General features: G+C 44.3%; 2 pseudogenes; one reads left to right on the forward strand and one right to left on the reverse strand.

The window, feature by feature from the left end:
- The first annotated feature begins 6,767 nt into the window (after positions 1-6,767).
- LOC123056867 (uncharacterized) lies at positions 6,768-8,788 on the forward strand (annotated as a pseudogene).
- Positions 8,789-9,057: 269 nt separating this feature from the next.
- On the reverse strand, positions 9,058-10,089 carry LOC123058203 (BTB/POZ and MATH domain-containing protein 2-like; annotated as a pseudogene).
- Positions 10,090-23,659: the final 13,570 nt, after the last annotated feature.

Raw genomic sequence — 23,659 nt, forward strand, 5'->3', positions numbered from 1 at the left:
TGCAGTCCAATGAGTGCTGAGGCGTGTAGTGGATATCGTTATGTTCTTACTTCACAGATGATTTGAGTAGATGTTGAGTACGTTTACTTGATGAATCACGAGTCTGAATTATTGAAATGTTCAAGTAATTTCAGGGTGAAGTTGAAAGATCGTCGTGACAAGAGGATAAAATATCTATGATATGATCATAGAGATGAATATCTGAATTACGAGTTTGGCACAGAATTAAGACATTGTGGAAATTGTTTCACAACTAATACAGCCTGGAACACCATAGTGTGATGGTGTGTCCGAACATCATAACTGCACCCTATTGGATATGATGCATACCATGATGTCTCTTATCGAATTACCATGATAGTTTATGGGTTAGGCGTTAGAGACAACCACATTCACTTTAAATAGGGCACCACGTAATTCCGATGAGATGACACCGTATGAACTATGGTTTAGAGAAACCTAAGCTGTCATTTCTTAAAAGTTTGGGGCTGCGACGCTTATGTGAAAAAGTTTTAGGCTGATAAGCTCGAACCCAAAGCGGATAAATGCATCTTCATAGGACACCCAAAACAGTTGGGTATACCTCCTGTCTCAGATCCGAAAGCAATAAGGGATTGTTTCTAGAATCGGGTCCTTTCTCGAGGAAAAGTTTCTCTCGAAAGAATTGAGTGGGAGGATGGTGGAGACTTGATGAGGTTATTGAACCGTCTCTTCAACTAGTGTGTGGCAGGGCACATGGAGTTGTTCCTGTGGCACCTACACCAATTGAAGTGGAAGCTTATGATAGTGATCATGAAACTTCAGATCAAGTCACTACCAAACCTCGTGGGATGACAAGGATGTGTACTACTTCAGAGTGGTACGTAATCGTGTCTTGGAAGTCATGTTGCTAGACAACAATGAACCTACGAGCTATGGAGAAGCGATGGTGGGCCTGGATTCCAAAATGGCTCGAGGCCATATAATCCGAGAGAGGATCCATATATGAAAACAAAGTGTAGACTTTGGAAGAACTACTTGATGGTCGTAAGGCTGTTAGGTACATATGGATTTTAAAAGGAAGACGGACAATGATGGTAAGTATCACCATTAAGAAAGCTCGACTTGTCGTTAAGATGTTTTCCGACAAGTTCAAGGAGTTGACTACGATGAGACTTTCTCACTCGTAGCGATGCTAAGAGTCTGTTGGAATTATATTAGCGATTACTGCATTATTTATGAAATCTTGCAGATAGGATGTCAAAACATTGTTTCCTCGACGATTTTCTTGAGGAAAGGTTGTATGTGATACAACCGGAAGGTTTTGTCAATCCTGAAAGATGCTAATAAGTATGCAAAGCTCCAGCAATCCTTCTAAGGACTGGAGTAAGCATCTCGGAGTTGGAATGTATGCTTTGATGAGATGATCAAAGATTTTGGGTGTATACAAAGTTTATGAGAAACTTGTATTTCCAAAGAAGTGAGTGGGAGCACTATAGAATTTCTGATGAATATATGTTGTTGACATATTGTTGATCAGAAATGACGTAGAATTTCTGGAAAGAATATAGGGTTATTTGGAAAGTGTTTTTCAATGGAAAGCCTGGATTAAGCTACTTGAACATTGAGCATCAAGATCTAAAAGGATAGATCAAAACGCTCAATGGTACTTTCAAATGAGCACATACCTTGACATGATCTTGAAGGTGTTCAAGATGGATCAGTCAAAGAAGGAGTTCTTGCCTGAGTTGTAAGGTATGAAGTTAAGACTTAAAGCTCAACCACGGCAGAAGAAAGAGGAAGGACGAAGGTCGTCCCGTATGCTTTTGTCATAGGCTCTATACGGTATGCCATGTTGAGTACCGCACCTGATGTGTGCCTTGCCACATATCTGGCAAGAGGGTACAAAGGTAATCTAGGAGTAGATCACCAGATAGCGGTCTAAATTATCCTTAGAGGAATAAGAATATGTTTCTCGGTTATGGAGGTGATAAAGAGTTCGACGTAAAGAGTTACGTCGATGCAAGCTTAACACCTATCCGGATAGCTCTGAGTAGAGATACCAGATACGTATAATGGAGCAACAATTTAGAATAGCTCCAAGTAGAACAGTTATTTGAAATGGCTCCAAATGTAGCGTAGTAGTTGCATCTACAAGATGACATAGAAATTTGCGAAGTACATACAGATCTGAATGTTGCAGACCCGTTGACTGAAACCTCTCTCACAAGCATAACATGATCAAACCCAGAACTCTTTGGGTGTTAGTCACATGGGGATGTGACCTTGAGTGTTAATCACATATCGATGTGAACTGGATTATTGATTCTAGTGTAAGTGGGAGACTGTTGGAAATATGCCCTACATGCAATAATAAATTGGTTATTATTATATTTCCTTGTTCATGATAATCGTTTATTATCCATGCTAGAATTGTATTGATAAGAAACTCAGATACATGTGTGGATACATAGACAACACCATGTCCCTAGTAAGCCTCTAGTTGACTAGCTCGTTGATCAATAGATGGTTACGGTTTCCTGACCATGGACATTGGATGTCGTTGATAACGGGATCACATCATTAGGAGAATGATGTGATGGACAAGACCCAATCCTAAGCCTAGCACAAGATCATATAGTTCGTATGCTAAAGCTTTTCTAATGTCAAGTATCATTTCCTTAGACCATGAGATTGTGCAACTCCCGGATACCGTAGGAGTGCTTTGGGTGTGCCAAACGTCACAGCGTAACTGGGTGGCTATAAAGGTACACTACAGGTATCTCCGAAAGTGTTTGTTCGGTTGGCACGAATCGAGACTGGGATTTGTCACTCCGTGTAAACGGAGAGGCATCTCTGGGCCCACTCGGTAGCACATCATCATAATGTGCACAATGGGATGAAGGAGTTGATCACGGGATGATGTGTTATGGAACGAGTAAAGAGACTTGCCGGTAACGAGATTGAACAAGGTATCGGGATACCGACGATCGAATCTCGGGCAAGTATCGTACCGATAGACAAAGGGAATTGTATACGGGATTGATTAAGTCCTTGACATCGTGGTTCATCCGATGAGATCATCGTGGATCATGTGGGAGCCAGCATGGGTATCCAGATCCCGTTTTTGGTTATTGACCGGAGAGTTTTCTCGGCCATGTCTGCATGACTCCCGAACCCGTAGGGTCTACACACTTAAGGTTCGATGACGCTAGGGTTATAGGGAAAGTATGTACGCGGTTACCGAATGTTGTTCGGAGTCCCGGATGAGATCCCGGACGTCACGAGGAGTTCCAGAATGGTCCGGAGGTAAAGATTGATATATAGGAAGTATGGTTTTGGCCACCGGAAGTGTTCCGGGCATCACCGGTAGTGTACCGGGACCACCGAAGGGGTCCGGGGGTCCACCAGGTGGGGCCACCAGCCCCGGAGGCCTACATGGGCCAATAGTGGGAAGGGACCAGCCCCTAGGTGGGCTAGGGCGCCTCCCACCAAGGCCCAAGGCGCCTCTAATAGGGGAAGGGGGCAAACCCTAGGGCATATGGGCCCTAAGGCCCACCCTAGGTGTGCCTCCCCCTCTCCCCCTTGTGGCCGCCACCCTAGATGGGATCTAGGGCTGCCGCACCCCTTGGGGTGGGAACCCTAGGTGGGGGCGCAGCCCTCCCTCTCCCCCTATATATAGTGGAGGCAAAGGGGCAGCCCAACACACGATTTAATCTTCCTGTTGGCACAGCCCAACCCCTCTTCCTCCTCGTCTCTCGTAGTGCTTGGCGAAGCCCTGCTGGAGTCCCGCGCTCCTCCACCACTACCACGCCGTCGTGCTACTGCTGGATGGAGTCTTCCCCAACCTCTCCTTCTCCCCTTGCTGGATCAAGGCGTAGGAGACGTCACCGGGCTGTACGTGTGTTGAACACGAAGGTGCCGTCCGTTCGGCACTAGGATCATCGGTGATTTGGATCACGACGAGTACGACTCCATCAACCCGTTCACTTGAACGCTTCCGCTTAGCAATCTACAAGGGTATGTAGATGCACTCTCCTTCCCCTCGTTGCTAGATTACTCCATAGATTGATCTTGGTGATGCTTAGAAAATTTTAATTTCTGCTACGTTCCCCAACAGGACGCACCTGAGTTTCCGCCACTGACCTCGCGGTGGCTCTCCACCTGGCCACCCCGCCGGTCGCGCCCTCTCCGCCTCCGTCGGAGTCGGCTAGTGACATCTCCAGTGTGGGCCTGCTCGTCGTGCCGCCTTCATCGCCGTGCTCTCCCTCCGCCGACTCCGCCCTTCGCGCCTTGCCGTCGGGCCCGGACCCCCCGTCTCCCCTGGTTTGACCTCCCCGGTCCCCATGGGTGGCGGCGGGTGCACTCCCATCGGCGTGCCTTCTCCGACACTCCCACTCGCGGGGGACGCGGCCGGCGACATCCTGGTGCTCGTCGCCCCACTCCCCTCGCTGGTGGACTCCGACGTCCGCCTCGCACCGCCTGCTTCCCCGACCGCGGCGGTGGCCGTTGTTTTGACCACTCCGGCCTCTGCTCACCCTCCTCCGACGGTGGCGTATGCCAGGCGGCCCCGCTCCACCTCGCCGCAGGTGACGGCGTCCCGCCGCAGCGCCCGCCTCGATGCGACCCGCCCAGCGGACTCCTCGGCTCCGTCCATCTCCGAGCGTGCGGAGCTTAGGGCGGCGGTCCGGAACCTCGAGTCAGGTATGGATCCCGCCCTTCCCAGTTCTTCCAGTTGTTCCTTTTCCGCGCTTGAGGCCGTTCCTCTTGGCCACCTTGCCAAGGTGGCCACTGACTCGATCATCATCTTCAGGGGGAGGTTGGTCCCCCCTTAAATCAGATCGCGACCATTAGGTCTCGTGAGATCTTAGATGGCAAGCTGGCTGAGACTCGGGCGCGCTTGCTTCGGCCTCCCAAGGAATCGTCCGCTACCCCCGCGGTTCGCGTTCCTCCGGTGGCCGATGGGGTGATCCGCTCTCGCGCTGCTGCTCTCCACATGCAAAGCGCCTCCCGTGTCCTAGGTTCAAGCAGCCCCCCAATGGGGGCTTAGATGCGGGCCCTTTTCTGGAACATCCGTGGCTTCGGCCATGATGGCCGTCACCTCCAACTCATCGAGTACATGCGAGACGAACACATTGACATCATTTCCATCCAAGAAACCATGCACACCGTGTTCTCCCTCCACGAGCTCGAATGTCTTAGTTCCCACCTCTTCGCCTGGCATTGGCTCCCTTCTAGTGGGACCATAGGCCATTCTGGCGGCATCCTTTTAGGGGTAAAGGATGCCACCTTTGAGGTGGGTGGCATGGACCAGGGTGAATTCTTCCTTAGTATGGAGATCTTCGAGCGTGCTCTTAACTTCAAATGGGAGGTCGTGATTGTGTATGGACCGGCGGACCACCGCGCTCCCCGGCCTTCCTGGCGGAGCTACATCTGAAGATCTCCAACTCCCTCCTCCCAGTTGTAGTGGGCGGAGACTTTAACCTCATCCGATCCCCAGATGAGAAGAATAATGACCGGATTAACCTCCCCCGGATGCAGTTATTCAATGACTGGATCGCGGAGCTGGGTCTCCGTGAGCTAGATCGGACGGGTGCCAGGTTCACTTGGACAAACCGTCAGGTTGACCCGACGCAATCCGTCTTGGATCGCGTCCTAGTTTCCCCGGAGTGGGAATTATGTTGCCCCCTGGCCTCGCTTTGTGCGATTACCCGGATCGGGTCTGACCATGTCCCTCTCCTCCTCTCCACCGCTGACGAGCGCCCCCCCCCCACCCCGCCACATTTCTGGTTCGAGCTCTTCTGGCTTAATCAGGTCGGCTTCCGGGAGGCTGTCGTCGCTCGCTGGATCTCCGCTCGCTCTTCCCCTCATCGCGCCATGTCCGCAGTCGACTCGTGGCACTTCTGTGCCAAGCTCGCCCACCAATTCATGAAGGGTAGGGGTGCTAACCTTGGCCAGGACCTTCGAGAGCGCAAAAAGGCCCTCCTACTGGCTATCCAAGCCCTGGATGCCTGTGCCGACACGTCCGGGATCTCCCCGGATGAGTGGATGCTGCGATATGACCTTGAAGACCAGCTCTCAACCATTTACACGGATGAAGAGGCCTACTGGCGACTGCGCGGTACCCAATGGTGGGTGCTTCGGGGTGATGCCAACACCGCCTATTTCCAGGCAGTGGCGAACGGCCGGCAGCATCGAAACTCCATCCACTGCCTGTGGGATGGAGACACGCCTCTTGTTTGCCCCTCGGCCATCCATGCCCATGTAGACGGCTTCTATAAAGCCCTATTTACCCCACCCCTCGGGGTGGGGCTAGTCTCGCCCCCGACATTTGGTCGGGTGATCAATTGGTCTCAGTTGAGGCCAATGCGGCATTAGTGGCCCCCTTCTCCAAGGATGAGGTCCTCGCGGCTATTAAAGGGATGAACCCCTCCTCGGCCTCAGGACCGGATGGCTTGCCTGTAACGTTCTTCAAAACGTTCTGGCCGACCATCAAGCCGGAGGTCATGGCCCTGTTTGAGGAATTCTACTCGGGCGCCATGGATCTTGGGTGTCTCAACTATGGTATCGTGACCCTCATACCCAAGGTCCCGGGCGCCTCCGACATCCGCCAGTTTCGTCCAATCACAGTGATTAATGTGATATTCCGGATCCTGGCCAAAGGGTACACCAATAGGATGACCCTGCTCGCTGACGCGATTACCCATCCCAACCAATCCGCCTTCATACAAGGCCGATTTATTCTGGATGGGGTGCTGGTATTCCACGAAGTCCTCCATGAGGTCCGGATGAAACGCCATCGGCTGGTCTTTCTGAAGCTAGACTTCCACAAAGAGTACAACATGGTCCACTGGCCCTTCTTGCGGGAAGTGTTGCTTTGCAAGGGCTTTGATGACCATTGGGTGACTCGCGTCATGCAGCTTGTCTCCTGTGGCCGGACCGCTGTGAACATCAACGGTGACATTAGGCCCTACTTCCCCACCCTCTGTGGGGTCCGTCAGGGTGACCCGTTCTCGACGTTCCTGTTCAACATGGTGGTTGATGCCCTGGCATCCATCCTTGATAAGGCCAAGGATGCTGGCCATATTTGTGGCATCGTCCCCCACCTAGTCGAAGGGGGAGGGGTCTCCCTCCTTCAATATGCGGATGATACCATAATAATGGTGGAGGGCTCCATCCAAGACATTGCTAACCTGAAGTTCCTCCTCCCGTGCTTCCAACAGATGTCGGGCCTGACCATCAACTTTGATAAGAGCGAAGTGATGGTTCTCGGGTTCCCCCCGGAGGAAGCACGGGCTATTGCGGACCGGCTAAATTGTCGGTTGGGTTCTTTCCCCACGACCTACCTGGGGATCCTCATTAGTGATTCACGCCTCACCATGGCGGATTTTCGCCCCACGGTGACCCGTACGCAACACCGCATTGAGCCCTGGAAAGGGCGCTGGTTGTCGAAGGTTGCTCACGTGATCCTTATCAAGTTTTCCCTTGCCAGCCTTCTTTGGTTCCTCATGAGCTTCTATAGCCTCCGTGAGACCCTTCATCAAGAGATCGCCAAATACCAATCCAGATTCTTCTGGGCTGGGGAGGGGGATAAGCAGAAGTACCATATGGTAAGCTGGCCCGGTATCTGCAAACCCAAGGACCAGGGTGGTCTTGGGATCTTGTCCTCCCGACGCATGAACATTGCCCTCCTGACCCGTTGGCTCTGGCGCATTGCCAATGGCGATGGAGGTCTTTGGCTCACCATCATCCACAACAAGTACCTTCGAGGACAGCCTCTTGCATTCTGTCAGCGCTCGAGCGGCTCCCAGTTTTGACAGGCCATCGTCCAGCTGCTACCTGTGCTTTGCATTGGCACATCCATCTCGGTTGGTACTGGGTCCTCGACCCTGTTCTGGTTTGATCGGTGGATTGGCGACACCCCCCTGGCTGCACGATTTCCGGAGCTCTTCGCCATTGCAGTTGACCCTCGTGTCTCTGTCGAGACGACCCTTATTGACTTAGGGCGCCTCGCTTTCCGCCGCCCCTTTGGCCCTCCTAAAGTTGCCTCTTGGGATGCCCTCCTTCAGGACATCGCCCTCCTCCCTATGGACGGTGTTGTCACCCCGGACGCCATCTCTTGGCGTCTGAAACCTTCCGGCTACTTCTCCACCAAATCCCTCTACGCGGCCATCGCCCCCTCGATGGCCCCCGAGCCCTTTAGTTTGATTTGGGACGTCCGCCTGCCCCTGAAGATCAAGATCTTCCTGTGGCAATGGATCCGAGGCCGCCTCCCGTCTGGTGTGGAGGTCCTTAAGAGTAATGGACCTGGGGATGGGATGTGCCCCATGTGCGACATGGTGGAGGATGCTAACCACATCTTCTTCTCGTGCTCCACGGCTCAGTTCCTTTGGTCCTGTTTCCGCGAGACGGTTGGGGGCCAGTGGTGCAACACCAACTTCCCTGACCTGCTTGCGGAAATTCACGCCTCCCCCCTCGCTACCGCCATAATAGATGGCTTTGCATTAAGGTCCTTGCCTGGACACTTTGGACCGTTCACAATAAGCTTGTCATACAGAAGGTGCCTCTTCGACGTGCTACTGACGCCATCTTTAAAATGTGTGGATACTTGCAGCTCTGGCGACCGCTTAGCCGCCCCCAGGATTGGGACGTCATCAACAACCTCCTCGCTGGCCTTCGATCGATGGCCTTCCGCTTGGCGCCTCCGCTCCCTCCGCCCCCCGGAGCCCGACTAGATGCTCTGCCGCACCCTGCGTGTGCGTGCTATTTTGTTTCTTTAGGGCTTGTTGAGCTGTGCCCTCAGCATTAAACCTTTGACTACTTGACTGTACTAGACCTTTGTGTGTGTGTGTGAACCTTGTTGGATGTTTGGCTTGGGCAGTTGCTTTATAATATAAAGCGGGGCGAAAATCTTTTTCAGTAAAGGATAAGTATCCAACATCTTGACAAACGAAAAACATTAGCAGAGTAATACTGTCTTCACCGAAGCTTCAGATATATTCAAATAAACTAATCCTTCATCAAACAAGTAGCAAGATATGTATGTGATTTAACATGCATGCCAATGTGAAATGAAGACTATATCATGTAGAGCCTAGTTGCCTTCTTCCACAGTTCCAGTAAAGCCAAAGGACAGGTTCTTTTGAGCTCAGCATATCCATGGCTTGCTATTATATCATCCACTTTACCCAAAGAGGCAATAAATTCAATGCAAGCATCAGTCAACTTGTTGTAGTGATGCTGATCAGCCAAAACCAGTGTAGTCACCACGGTCTTCACATCTATGTTCTTGCAAAGGATGCTTTCACATATGATCTTCAGTCTTTCCATGGCATACCGATCCGCGGCTACAAGCAAATGTCCAATAATCTCTTTGTACTCATCTTGATATTGGTAAAGATCATCCATGGTGGGCAACGAATCGGTGTATATAAAATGGAGCAGGGCCTCGAAGACTAGAGGTTGCATGTCGCCGATGATAACACAACCCATATCATTTTCCCTCAAGGCACCGTACAACTCTTCCTTAAACACCGGCGACCGCATCGCGAGCACTATCTTGTGCGCAGGAAAAGCCTCCCCTTGAACCTCGAAGGTGACATCGCTTCCCTCTTTCCGTTGCCACAACTTCCTGAGGTGATCCGTGATGTCGGATGGCGGCAACGGCACCTCAGCAAACGATTTGGGCGCTTCCGTGCAGATAGTGATGGCACACTCAATTGTGAGGCGATCGCTGTGAAGGTAAGGCGACACCTCGAGCTTGCTCTTCTTCATGCACTCGGGATGGCCGAAGCACGTTCGGTCGCCAGAGTCGAATTCTGCGGCGACCGTCCTCATCGTACGAGGCGGCGTTGATCCTGTGATGTCCACCAAACTGAGCTCGAAGGTTGCCCTCACCTTGGCCTTCTTGCTGACTAAAAAGAGATAGACCGCCACATAGCCTCCGGAATGCCCAAGCACTCCTTCCTCATAGAAACGAATCTGCCAGTTGTAAGAGCCGACGGTGAATACTTCCGATGATTGTACGTCGAGGCTAACTCGGCCGTACCCTGAGACCTCGAACACGAGCGAGCCCCGCCCTGCACGTCACGTGGACGCCGTGCATCCCATCGCCGCCTCCGTTGCCCGGTTGTCTTGTTCGTGGCCGGGGTGGTGGCCGGTGGCGGGGGAGAAGAGTTTATTAGGGTTTCTTATTAGGGTTTGCATTTGTATGGAGGGTTGGACCGGGAAGCGAAAGGAAAGAGGGTTGGGCCGGGAAGCGGAACGCGCTTCGCTATACTCTCTAAAATCGGGCCCAGGAATCCAAGTCGAATTCCTCCTTAGGACCGAATCAAATCGTGGGACGTCCTATACGCCGCTCTCTGGACGTAGCTGGGAACCGAACCTCGTACATCATGATACAGATCAGGCGCGGCCACCGACTGACCTATCACGCGTTACCGACAAGTTTGCAGCGTCCGTTTTTAAGAATCAACCCCACACAGCAGATCCGAATTACTTTCAGCATTTTAAAAGATTATTTTAAACTAGGTGTTTTCTGAATGCAAACACTTTTCAAATTGGGGAATTGCTTAAAAAATGATTTCTTTTAGAAAAGCAGGAACATTTTTCGAAATCACAAACAATTTTTCCCAAAACAGGAACAATTTTTGAAATTCCAAAAGAAAATTGGGCAAATGCAAACATTCTTTAAACTCCTGAACAAATTTGAAAACACGAACATTTATTTGAAATTTGTGAACATTTTTAAACGGGAACATTTTTGGAAACTCCAAAAAATGAAAACATGAACATTTTTTAAAATACGGTACAAGTTCTGAGAAGTTGTGTATTTTTTTAGCAGAAACATTTGGAACATTAAAAAAAACACAAACAATTGTTTTAATACACGAATATTTTTTGAAATTATGAACAAAATTTAAAAAAAAAACTACCTTCAATTTTATCATCTTTAATAAGCTAAATTTTTTTTTTGAAATTTGTGAACAGTTTTCAGAAAATAAAAATAACTTTTAAAAACAATTTTTTTAATACACGAACAAATTTTGTTAAATACGAACAAGTTTTGAATTTATGAACATAATTTTAAAACACTAAAATTTTGAATTCTGATATGTTTATAAACGCACAAACATTTTACAAAAATTCCAAACTTTTTCTGAAAATAATATAAAAGAAAAAAAATAGAAAAGAAACATAAAGGAAAAAACGAAAAGAAAAAGAATCAAAAACAGAGAAACCAAAAAAGAAGCAGAAACCAAAATTTGAAGACGCGAACATATTTTGAAATTCACGAAAAAAGTTTGAAAACAAGAACATTTTTTGAAACTTGTGAACAATTTACGAAATTTGGATATTTTCTGAAACTCCGAAATAATCAAAACATGAACATTTTTGGCAATTCACGAACAATTTTTTAAAATGGGACCTAGTTTTGTACCGCCCGAACATCTTTTGAAAAGTTGTGAACATTTTGAACAAATGATTTCACAATATTTTTTTAAATAAGAACATTTGTTGAAAGTCTCGAGCATTTTTTTAATTTATGAACATTTTTTGAAAAACAGCCATTCTTTGAAATTTCAAACGTTTTTTATGAACTTAGTTTAAAAAAGATAGAATAACCTTGAAAAGAAAAAAGAAAAATAAACAGAAAAAAAAAAGAAAAAGCAACAAAAACAGAAGGAAAAAACAGAAAACCGGTCAAAGAAACAAAACCGGCTGGCTAGTTGGGGTTGTCATCCACGTAACTGGGCCGGCCCATAGTGTCGCTGCACGGTCGCTCGCCTGTGCGAAGCGCCGGCAGTTTGGCGCAAAGCGCGTCAAATAGGAAATTCCTCAAATCGTCTCGACGTCCCGTTAAAAGCCAACATCAATTGGACCTCCCAAGCACCGAAGCGCTGGCACCGACGACAAACTACTAGTTCCTCAGATTATCCACGGTAATGCCTAATACACTTGTGAATATCCACTAGTTAATACTCCCTTCTTTAGTGATCTGTAAAAGTTCTTATAGTAGTTTACAGAGGGAGTACCATATAATCTTGGAGGAACTCTGACTTCCCATATTCAGTTTTACAAATGGGGCCCCATCAAATGTGCAAAGCAACATCATCAAACCATACCCATGGGAATTCAATCTATAAGAAGGCGAGGTCCCGCGTTAAATTGGAAGGCCTTCCAAATGTATGCCAAATTTCCCTTTTTCTGATATACAGTTGAGTAGAACTATAACTTGTAATCTCAAGCATCTATATTCCGTTGACGCAGGATGTGATGTGAACAATTCTGTCAAAGTTGCCTCCTAAAGAGATTTCAAGGGCCGGTGTTTTGTCAAGTCACTTGATATATGTGTGATATTTCTTGCCACAAATTATGTTTCACTTGTGCTGTTGGGTGTTGCCGTGATAGTTTTTCAAGAAAAGAATATTGTGAATACATGCAGAAGTTCATTAATGATGGCAATGCAATTTTGAGAAATTTCCATGGCACGGTGGTCGAAGATTTCCATGTCAAATTTGAATTTGGCATCATGTTGGCTACTCATCTCAATAACTGAGTTGATTTTTCTGTGTCGTCATAGACAAAGAGCATTGCTATCAACTTATGTCCTGTTAACAAGGCAGTTTGGGATATCTTTTGTTACATATTCCCATTTCATCTTTTGGATACTGAAAGCATATCACGTCTAGAATGTATTCAACTTAGCTTTGTATCCTTCAGACAACCATTCGAATTCAATTGTTTCCCAAGCCTAAGAAAGCTTGACCTGGAATTCATGGATATCACTAGAAAAGATCTTCAGGTCATATTCCAATTGTTGGTATCTTAAATGGCTAAGCTTAGTCAGATGCTTCCTGGATGGCGAACTAAAGTCGGATCGTCCGTTGTCCCACCTACGACACCTAACATTTATACGTTGTAGGCTGACCAGGATAGAACTTATAGTTCTAAAATTGGATACCTTTCAATAATTCATTGTTGAGGAAATCGTTAACTGGTAGCTGCTCGGTTGGCTGGCGAGTAGGGGATTAATAGGCTAATCGGCAAGTTAATCGGCCATTTAATCAATTACTCGGGTGATTAATCGGTTAATCGGCTACTCGGTGACCCTACGAGTAGGGATTAATCTGCAAGTTAACTGGTTAATCGGATGAATTCTTGAACAGGGTTCAATATGATGGACCCAATCTTCTTATTGTTATAAATCAAGACTCGAAGCTGGAAAATGCAAATATATGTTTCTCCATGACAAATTTTCAAGACGTTGTCGGTACACTTCTCAATGGTATTTCGAGCATGGAAAATTTGGCGCTACAGATTTTTAACCCACGGCTAGAGGTTTGCTCCTGCAATGCCCTTGATGTTACAATTAAGTTTATGTAACATCGTCTAGGCAATCACCTTTGTTCTTTTGTCTTGCAGACGCCATTAGTGTTGAATAGCACATGCTTGTTTTCCCATCTTAAGTGCTTACAATTGTTAATGGGTATAACAGCTGAAGATACCGACAAGCTTCCAAATGTGGTTTCCATTCTTAGGACAACTCCGTTTATTGAGAAGTTAGAGATCCATGTAAGTACTCTTCTTGATTCTTATATATGCTACTCGTAATAGATTTCCTTTTTCTTTTGGCAGCACATTCTATTTGGTTTTAGTCCTATTATCTTGTTTCTGTTTGTGGTAGTTTATTATTTACTTCTTTCTGGGATGGAAAGGAAAATAATAACGTGCTATACAAAATAGCCGCCTCCGAAAATATGCTGTTAGCGAGACATTGTACACCGATCGATTTAGCAAGACAATTCTCTACACACTATAGCGTGCTATTAACGGCGCTATAGAGCGCTTTTTTCAGTGGGATCGATGCAAAAAATTGTATCGCAAGCAATTGAGTTGGACACCAAAGTTCAAATGGTGGGACCTTAATACATGTGTAATGGATTAGCATGTATAAGTGCTAATCATATATACTACCATGTTTTCATCTTGCAGTTCACTGTCGGTTGTCACCTTTGTTTTGCGGACAAGGGTACTCCGGGCAATCAGCCCCTTCAACAGCGTGAATATAAGTATCTGAAGAGTATACACATGACAGGATATAAAGGAGCAGGAGATCAACATGAACTTCTTCTACATGTTGTGGAGAATGCCCTTGCGTTGGAGGTATTAAGGTGGAGATAGCTCAACGGCTTGATCAAGATTACTACGCAAATGTATTTTGCAAGAAAAAGCGTTGCTCCGAGCGTGTTGCTCTGCATGCTATATCTTGTCTCAATGCAAAACTTTCCCCAAAGGTGAGCTTTACGTCATGTAGGTAGGGCTGCTTTAGAGGAAGCAAGTTTGTATTATACCAGTAAGTGTGTATGTGCAATGTGCGTCTTGTTGAAATGCAAAATTTGAATTTCTGAAAGCACAAGTGCTCCCTGGGTGATTTTGGTAATTAATGTCAACATATCTCTTGTTGGACTAATACTTTTATCTAGTATATTTCAGATGAGTTCAACAGTGGAGTGGCGTGGACAAGAGTATGTGGAACCCCTTCAATATGCTAAGGACAGAACATTGGCAAAAGCTCAAAGCTCAAGACTCTACATTTTCATTTTACTGATCCAAGATCACATTGAGTCCACAGGAAAAGCCAATACTATTAAAAGGGAGTGAGGTGTTGCTTAATGGCTTGCTTGCTCAAAGTGCTTAGTGATACGCTCCAAAGCCCTAAACCACTTTCTCATATCCATATATGTCCTAAATCTAAAGTCAAACTCGGCCCCACCGATTTGATCTGTCTAGCGCCACCGAGTTCATTTGACATAGCCACTGCCAGAAATCCTAATCAGTTCGATCTCACCAATGGGATCTCAGTCTCACCCAGATGGGCTTGCAAACTCTTTGTTGCCTCTTGCAGTTATTTCGGTCTCACCGAGATATGCAATCGGTCCCACCGAGTTTGCTCGACCAACTCTCTGTTTGCTTATTACCAAAATCGGTCTCACCGAGTTTGAGTAATCAATCAAACTGAGTTGAGGTTTTACCCTAACCCTAGCACACCGGTCACATCGATTTGATCATATCGGTCCCACCGAAAATTCTCACGTTCACATTTTGAACTAAATCGGTCTGATCGAGTTTGAGTATTCGGTCCCACCAAGTTGGTAAATTGTGTGTAACGGTTAGATTTTGTGTGGAAGTGATACGTCCATTTTGCATCATGCTTTTATATCGATATTTATTGCATTATGGGTTGTTATTACACATTATGTCACAATACTTATGCCTATTCTCTCTTATTTTACAAGGTTTACATAAAGAGGGAGAATGCCGGCAGCTGGGATTTCTGGGCTGGAAAAGGAGCAAATATTAGAGATCTATTCTGCACAGCTTCAAAAGTCCTGAAACTTCATGGAAGATGTTTTCAGAATATATAAAAAATACTGAGTGCAAGAAGTTCACCAGGGGGGCCACACCCTGCCCACGAGGGTGGGGGCGCGCCCTACCCCTGTGGGCGCGCCCCCCTACCTCGTGGGCCCCCTGATGGCCCTCCGATGGCCATCTTCTGCTATATGGAGTCTTTCGATGAGGAAAAAAATCATAAGCCATCTCCTCGGACGAAACTCCACCACCACGAGGCGGAACCTTGGCGGAACCAATCTAGGGCTCTGGCGGAGCTGTTCTGCCGGGGAAACTTCCCTCCGGGAGGGGGAAACCATCGCCATCGTCATCACCAACGCTCCTCTCATCGGGAGAGGGCAATCTCCATCAACATCTTCACTAGAACCATCTCCTCTCAAAACCCTAGTTCATCTCTTGTATCCAATTCTTGTCTCCAAGTCCGGGATTGGTACTAGTAGGTTGCTAGTAGTGTTAATTACTCCTTGTAGTTGATGCTAGTTGGTTTATTTGGTGGAAGATCATATGTTCAGATCCTATATGCATATTAACACCCCTCTGATTATGAACATGAATATGCTTTGTGAGTAGTTACGTTTGTTCTTGAGGACATGAGAGAAGTCTTGCTATTAATAGTCATGTGAATTTGGTATTCGTTCGATATTTTGATGAGATGTATGTTTTCTCTCCTCTAGTGGTGTTATGTGAACGTCGACTACATGACACTTCACCATTATTTGGGCCTAGAGGAAGGCATTGGGAAGTAATAAGTAGATGATGGCTTGCTAGAGTGACAGAAGTTTAAACCCTAGTTTATGCATTGCTTCGTAAGGGGCTGATTTGGATCCATATGTTTCATGCTATGGTTAGGTTTACCTTGATACTTTTGTTGTAGTTGCGAATGCTTGCAATAGAGGTTAATCATAAGTGGGATTCTTGTCCAAGTAAGGACAGTACCCAAGCACCGGTCCACCCACATACCAAATTATCAAAGTACCGAACGCGAATCATATGAACATGATGAAAACTAGCTTGACGATATTCCCATGTGTCCTCGGGAGCGCTTTTCTCTATATAAGAGTTTGTTCAGGCTTGTCCTTTGCTACAAAAGGGATTGGGCCACCTTGCTGCACTTTATTTACTTTTGTTACTTGTTACTCGTTACAAATTATCCTATCACAAAGCTATCTGTTACCACTTATTTCAGTACTTGCAGAGAATACCTTGCTAGAAACCGCTTATCATTTCCTTCTGCTCCTCGTTGGGTTCGACACTCTTACTTATCCAAAGGACTACGATAGATACCCTATACTTGTGGGTCATCAAGACTCTTTTCTGGCGCCGTTGCCGGGGAGTGAAGCGCCTTTGGTAGGTGGAATTTGGTAAGGAAAATTTATATAGTGTGCTGAAATTTACTTTCACTTGTTACTATGGAAAGTAATCCTCTGAGTGGCTTGTTCAGGGTATCTTCATCCCGACCAGTAGAGCAAAGAGTTGCTCCTCAACCTACTGAAAATTAAAATGTCTGCATTGAAATTCCTTCGGGTATGATAGAAAAACTGCTAGCTAATCCTTTTACAGGAGATGGAACAACGCATCCTGATGAGCACCTAATATATGTGGATGAAGTTTGTGGATTATTTAAGCTTGCAGGTGTACCCGAGGATGTTATTAAGAAGAAGGTCTTCACTTTATCTTTGAAGGAAGATGCATTGACATGGTATAGGCTATGTGATGATACAGGGTAATGGAACTACAAACGATTGAAATTGGAATTTCATCAGAAGTTTTATCCTATGCATCTTGTTCATCGTGATCGCAATTATATATATAATTTTTGGCCTCGCAAGGGAGAAAGCATCACTCAAGCTTGGGGGAGGATTAAATCAATGTTATATTCATGCCCCAATCATGAGCTCTCAAGAGAGATGATTATTCAAAATTTATATGCTCGGCTTTCTGATAACAATCACACCATGCTCGATACTTCTTGTGCTGGCTCTTTTATGACGAAGACTATTGAATTCAAATGAGATTTATTGAAAAGAATTAAACGCAACTCTGAAGATTGGGACCTCGACGAAGGTAAGGAGTCAGGTATGACACCTAAGTTTGATTGTGTTAAATCTTTTATGGATACCGATGTTTTCCGTAAATTTATCACTAAATATGGGCTTGACTCTGAGATAGTAGCTTGTTTATGTGAATCTTTTGCTACTCATGTTGATCTCCCCAAGGAGAAGTGGTTTAAATATCATCCTCCCATAGAAGTAAAAGTAGCTACACCTATTAAAGTTGAAGAAAAGACTATCACTTATACTGATCCTATTGTTCCTACTTCTTATGTTGAGAAACCACCTTTCCCTGTTAGGATAAAGGATCATGCTAAAGCTTCAATTGTGGTTCGTAAAAGCAATATTAGAACATATACACCTCCTGAGCAAGTTAAAGTTGAACCTAATATTGCTATTGTTAAAGATCTCTTGTCTGATAATATTGATGGGCATGTTATTCATTTCCTTGATGAGACTGCTAGAATTGCTAAACCTAGTGCTAAAGATAAAAACATACATGTGGTAGGCATGCCTGTTATTTCTGTTAAAATAGGAGATCATTGTTATTATGGCTTATGTGATATGGGTGCTAGTGCTAGTGCAATACCTTATGACTTATACAAAGAAATTATGCATGATATTGCACCTTCTGAAATAGAAGATATTGATGTCACAATTAAACTTGCCAGTAGAGATACTATTTAACCAATGGGAATTGTTAGAGATGTTGAAGTCTTGTGTGGGAAAACTAAATATCCTGCTGATTTTCTTGTTCTTGGTTCCCCACAAGATAGTTTTTGTCCCATTATATTTGGTAGACCCTTCTTAAACACTGTTAATACTAAGATAGATTGCAAAAATGATGTTGTTACTATCGGTTTAGATGATATGTCTCATGAATTTAATTTCTCTAAATTTAGTAGACAACACCTGAAGAAGAATTACCTAGTAAGGATGAAATTATTGGTCTTGCTTCTATCGCCGTACCTCCTAGTGATCCTTTAGAACAATATTTGCTAGACCATGAAAATGATATGTTTATGAACGAAAGAAGGGAAATAGATGAAGTATTCTTTAAATAGAAACCTATTCTGAAACACAATTTGCCTGTTGAAATCCTAGGGGATCCTCCTCCACCCAAGGGTGACCCCGTGTTTGAGCTTAAACCATTGCCCGATATTCTTAAATATACTTATCTTGATGAGAAAAAGATATATCCTGTTATTATTAGTGCTAACATTTCAGAGCATGAGGAAGAGAGATTATGGAAAACTCTGAAGAAGCACCGTGCTGCTATTGGGTATACTCTTGATGATCTTAAGGGCATTAGTCCCACTCTATGTCAACATAAAATAAATTTGGAAGAAGATGGTAAACTAGTTTGTGATCATCAACGACGGCTGAATCCTAAAATGAAAGAAGTGGTAAGAAAGGAAATAAGCTCCTTAAGGCAGGTATAATCTATCCCGTTGCTGATAGTCACTGGGTAAGTCCTGTCCTTTGTGTCCCTAAGAAGGGAGGTATTACTGTCGTTCCTAATGATAAAGATGAATTGATTCCTCAAAGAATTATGACAAGTTATAGGATGGTAATTGATTTCCACAAATTAAATAAGGCCACTAAAAAGGATCATTACCCCTTACCTTTTATCGATCAAATGCTAGAAAGATTATCCAAACATACACATTTTTGCTTTCTAGATGGTTATTCTGGTTTCTCTCAAATACCTGTATCAGCCAAGGATCAATCAAAGACTACTTTTACTTGCCCTTTTGGTACTTTTGCTTATAGACGTATGCCTTTTGGTTTATGTAATGCTCCTGCTACCTTTCAAAGATGCATGATGGCTATATTCTCTGACTTTTGTGAAAAGATTTGTGAGGTTTTCATGGACGATTTCTCCGTCTATGGATCTTCTTTTGATGATTGCTTGAGCAACCTTGATCGAGTTTTGCAGAGATGTGAAGAAACTAATCTTGTCTTGAATTGGGAAAAGTGCCACTTTATGGTTAATGAAGGTATTGTCTTGGGGCATAAAGTTTCTAAAAGAGGTATTGAAGTTGATAAAGCTAAGGTTGATGCTATTGAAAAGATGCCATATCCCAAGGACATCAAAGGTATAAGAAGTTTCCTTGGTCATGCCGGTTTTTATAGGAGGTTCATTAAGGACTTCTGAAAAATTTCTCGGCCTCTGGCTAATTTATTACAAAAAGATATACCATTTGTTTTTGATGATGATTGCGTAGAAGCATTTGAAATACTTAAGAAAGCATTGATCTCTGCACCTATTGTTCAGCCACCTGATTGGAATTTACCCTTTGAAATTATGTGTGATGCTAGTGATTATGTTGTAGGTGCTGTTCTAGGGAAAAGAGTTGATAAGAAATTAAACGTTATTCAATATGCTAGTAAAACCCTAGACAATGCTCAAAGAAATTATGCTACTACTGAAAAAGAATTCTTAGCAGTTGTATTTGCTTGTGATAAGTTCAGACCTTATATTGTTGATTCTAAAGTAACTATTCACACTAATCATGCTGCTATTAAATATCTTATGGAAAAGAAAGATGCTAAACCTAGACTTATTAGATGGGTTCTCTTGCTACAAGAATTTGACTTACATATTGTTGATAGAAAGGAAGCTGAGAACCCCGTTGCAGACAACTTGTCTAGGTTAGAAAATGTGCTTGATGACCCACTACCTATTGATGATAGCTTTCCTGATGAGCAATTAAATGTCATAAATGCTTCTCATATTGCTCCATGGTATGCTGATTATGCTAATTACATTGTTGCCAAATTCATACCACCTAGTTTCACATACCAGCAAAAGAAAAAGTTCTTCTATGATTTGAGGCATTACTTTTTGGGATGACCCACATATTTATAAAGGAGTAGATGGTGTTATTAGACGTTGTGTACCTGAGCATGAACAGGAACAGATCCTACGCAAGTGTCACTCCGAAGCTTATGGAGGACACCATGCTGGAGATAGAACTGCACATAAGGTATTGCAATCTGGTTTTTATTGGCTTACTCTCTTCAAGGATGCCCGTAAGTTTGTCTTATCTTGTGATGAATGTCAAAGAATTGGTAATATTAGTAGACGTCAAGAAATGCCTATGAACTATTCACTCGTTATTGAACCATTTGATGTTTGGGGCTTTGACTATATGGGACCTTTTCCTGCCTCTAATGGATATACACATATTTTAGTTATTGTTGATTACGTTACTAAGTGGATAGAAGCTATTCCAACTAGTAGTGTTGATCATAACACTTCTATTAAAATGCTTAAATAAGTTATTTTTCCAAGATTTGGAGTCCCTAGATATTTAATGACTGATGGTGGTTCACATTTTATTCATGGCGCTTTCCATAAAATGCTTGCTAAGTATGATGTTAATCATAGAATTGCATCCCCTTATCACCCTCAGTCTAGTGGTCAAGTAGAATTGAGTAATAGAGATCTCAAATTAATTTTGCAAAAGACTGTCAATAGGTCTAGAAAGAATTGGTCCAAGAAACTTGATGATGCATTATGGTCCTATAGAACTGCATATAAAAATCCTATGGGTATGTCTCAGTATAAAATGGTTTATGGAAAAGCATGTCACTTACCTCTCGAACTAGAACACAAGGCATATTGGGCTATTAAAGAGCTCAATTATGATTTTAAACTTGCCGGACAGAAGAGGTTATTTGATATTAGCTCACTCGATGAATGGAGAACCCAAGCCTAAGAAAATGCCAAGTTGTTTAAAGAAAAAGTTAAAAGATGGCATGATAAAAGGATACAAAAGCATGAGTTTAATGTAGGTGACTATGTATTGCTATAAAACTCTCATTTAAGATTTTTTGTAGGAAAACTTCTCTCTAAATGGGAAGGTCCTTACGTTATCGAGGAGGTCTATCGTTCCGGTGCCATAAAAATCAACAACTTCGAAGGCACAAAACCGAAGGTGGTGAACGGTCAAAGAATCAAACATTATATCTCAGGTAATCCCATAAATGTTGAAACCAATGTTATTGAAACCGTAACCCTGGAGGAATACATAAGGGACACTTTTCGGAATGTTTCAGACTCCGAAAAGGAATAGGTATGTGGTACGGTAAGTAAACCGACTCCAAAACAATTTTAAGGCAATATTTCTCCGTTTTGGAATATTTAGAAAAATAGAAAAATAAGAAGCAGTCCGGGAAGGACACGAGGCCTCCACGAGGGTGGAGGGCGCGCCCTACCCTACCGGGCGCGCCCCCTACCTCGTGGGAACCTCATGCACTCTCCGGACTCCGTTTTCTTACATGACACGTATTTTGGTCGGTAATAATTCATTATATAATCTCCCGGAGGTTTTGGCTCCCATATCACACAATTATCCGCTATTTGTGTTTCGAGCTGTTGCTGCTACAGATTAGAGCAAGATGTCTTGGCAAGAGTCAGTCGATGAGAGCCGGGTGTCTCATCTGGAACCGAGATTAATGACAAACAACAACGTTGACCTCTTTGGGCCAGCAACGGAGGAAGAGATGGAGGCTGATTTGAAGAGGATAGATGCCATGGAAGAGGATCAAGAAGTCACTTCCCGCTTCCGAGCTGGATTCACAATGGGAGAACTGCAGAGCTCGGCTATTCCAAACTCGGTTATCCCTTCCAATGTTAGATTACTTTCTTATGAGAATGTGAAAAAGAGTGTCACCGGTTCTCCCGCAGCTATGCAGCACCCTTGGGTGCAGGGAACTTTGGTTGTTACAGGAAAACTCCGAAAGGAAATAATGGACCTCAAGCAGCAAGTCAATAAGCACGAGGAGGAGAATCGTATCCTGAGGGGCATCATCGCCAAGAATAACACATCACCATCCCCGAAAAGTAATCACATGGGTATGGGCACTCCCCTTGGCAACTGCCAAGCTTGGGGGAGTGCCCCGGTATCGTATCACTATCACTTTTATCTTTACCGTTTTTCTTAGTTCGATCCTTTTGATAATATCTTGATCTAGTAGCATAAAGTTTTTAGTATGATCTAGTTGTGAGCTTTGCGTTATGATCCTTCTATGTAATCGAGTCCGTGAGCTATATATAATAAAGATTAGTGTTGAGTCAAGGGCTTGATTATTTTGCCATGATCTTGAGTGGATAAAAGAAAAGAGAAATAAATAAAAAAGGAAACAAATAGATCATATGGATCTTATGGAGAGTAATGAGCTCACATAGAAAAAGTATGATGAATAAAAGTTGTTGAGAGTTGACAAACATAGTTTTGGTCATCGTTGCAATTAATAGGAAGTAATAAAGAAAGAGAGGTCTTCACATATAAATATACTATCTTGGACATCTTTTATGATTGTGAGCACTCATTAAAATATGACATGCTAAAGAGTTGACGTTGGACAAGAAAGAGAACGTAATGGGTTATGTTTTCTTACATCTGAGATAAATTATATTGTCATGGATCATCCAACTGTTGGAAATATGCCCTAGAGGCAATAATAAAATGATTATTATATTTCCTTGTTCATGATAATTGTCTATTATTCATGCTATAATTGTATTATCCGGAAATCGTAATACATGTGTGAATACATAGACCACAATGTGTCCCTAGTGAGCCTCTAGTTGACTAGGTCGTTGATCAACAGATAGTCATGGTTTCCTGGCTATGGACATGGGGATGTCATTGATAACGGGATCACATCATTAGGAGAATGATGTGATGGACAAGACCCAAACCTAAGCATAGCACAAAGATCGTGTAAGTTCGTTTTGTGAGAGCTTTTCTAATGTCAAGTATCATTTCCTTAGACCATGAGATTATGCAACTCCCGGATACCATAGGAGTGCTTTGGGTGTATCAAACGTCACAACGTAACTGGGTGGCTATAAAGGTGCACTACGGGTATCTCCGAAAGTGTCTGTTGGGTTGGCACGAATCGAGACTGGGATTTGTCACTCTGTATGACGGAGAGGTATCTCCGGGCCCACTCGGTAATGCATCATCATAATGAGCTCAATGTGACCAAGGGGTTGGTCACGGGATCATGCATTACGGTACGAGTAAAGTGACTTGCCGGTAACGAGATTGAACAAGGTATTGGGATACCGACGATCGAGTCTCGGGCAAGTAACATACCGTTTGACAAAGGGAATTGAATACGGGATTGATTAAGTCCTCGACATCGTGGTTCATCTGATGAGATCATCTAGGAGCATGTGGGAGACAACATGGGTATCCAGA

Source organism: Triticum aestivum, chromosome 3A (assembly GCF_018294505.1).
Source record: "Triticum aestivum cultivar Chinese Spring chromosome 3A, IWGSC CS RefSeq v2.1, whole genome shotgun sequence".
NCBI lineage: Eukaryota > Viridiplantae > Streptophyta > Magnoliopsida > Poales > Poaceae > Triticum > Triticum aestivum.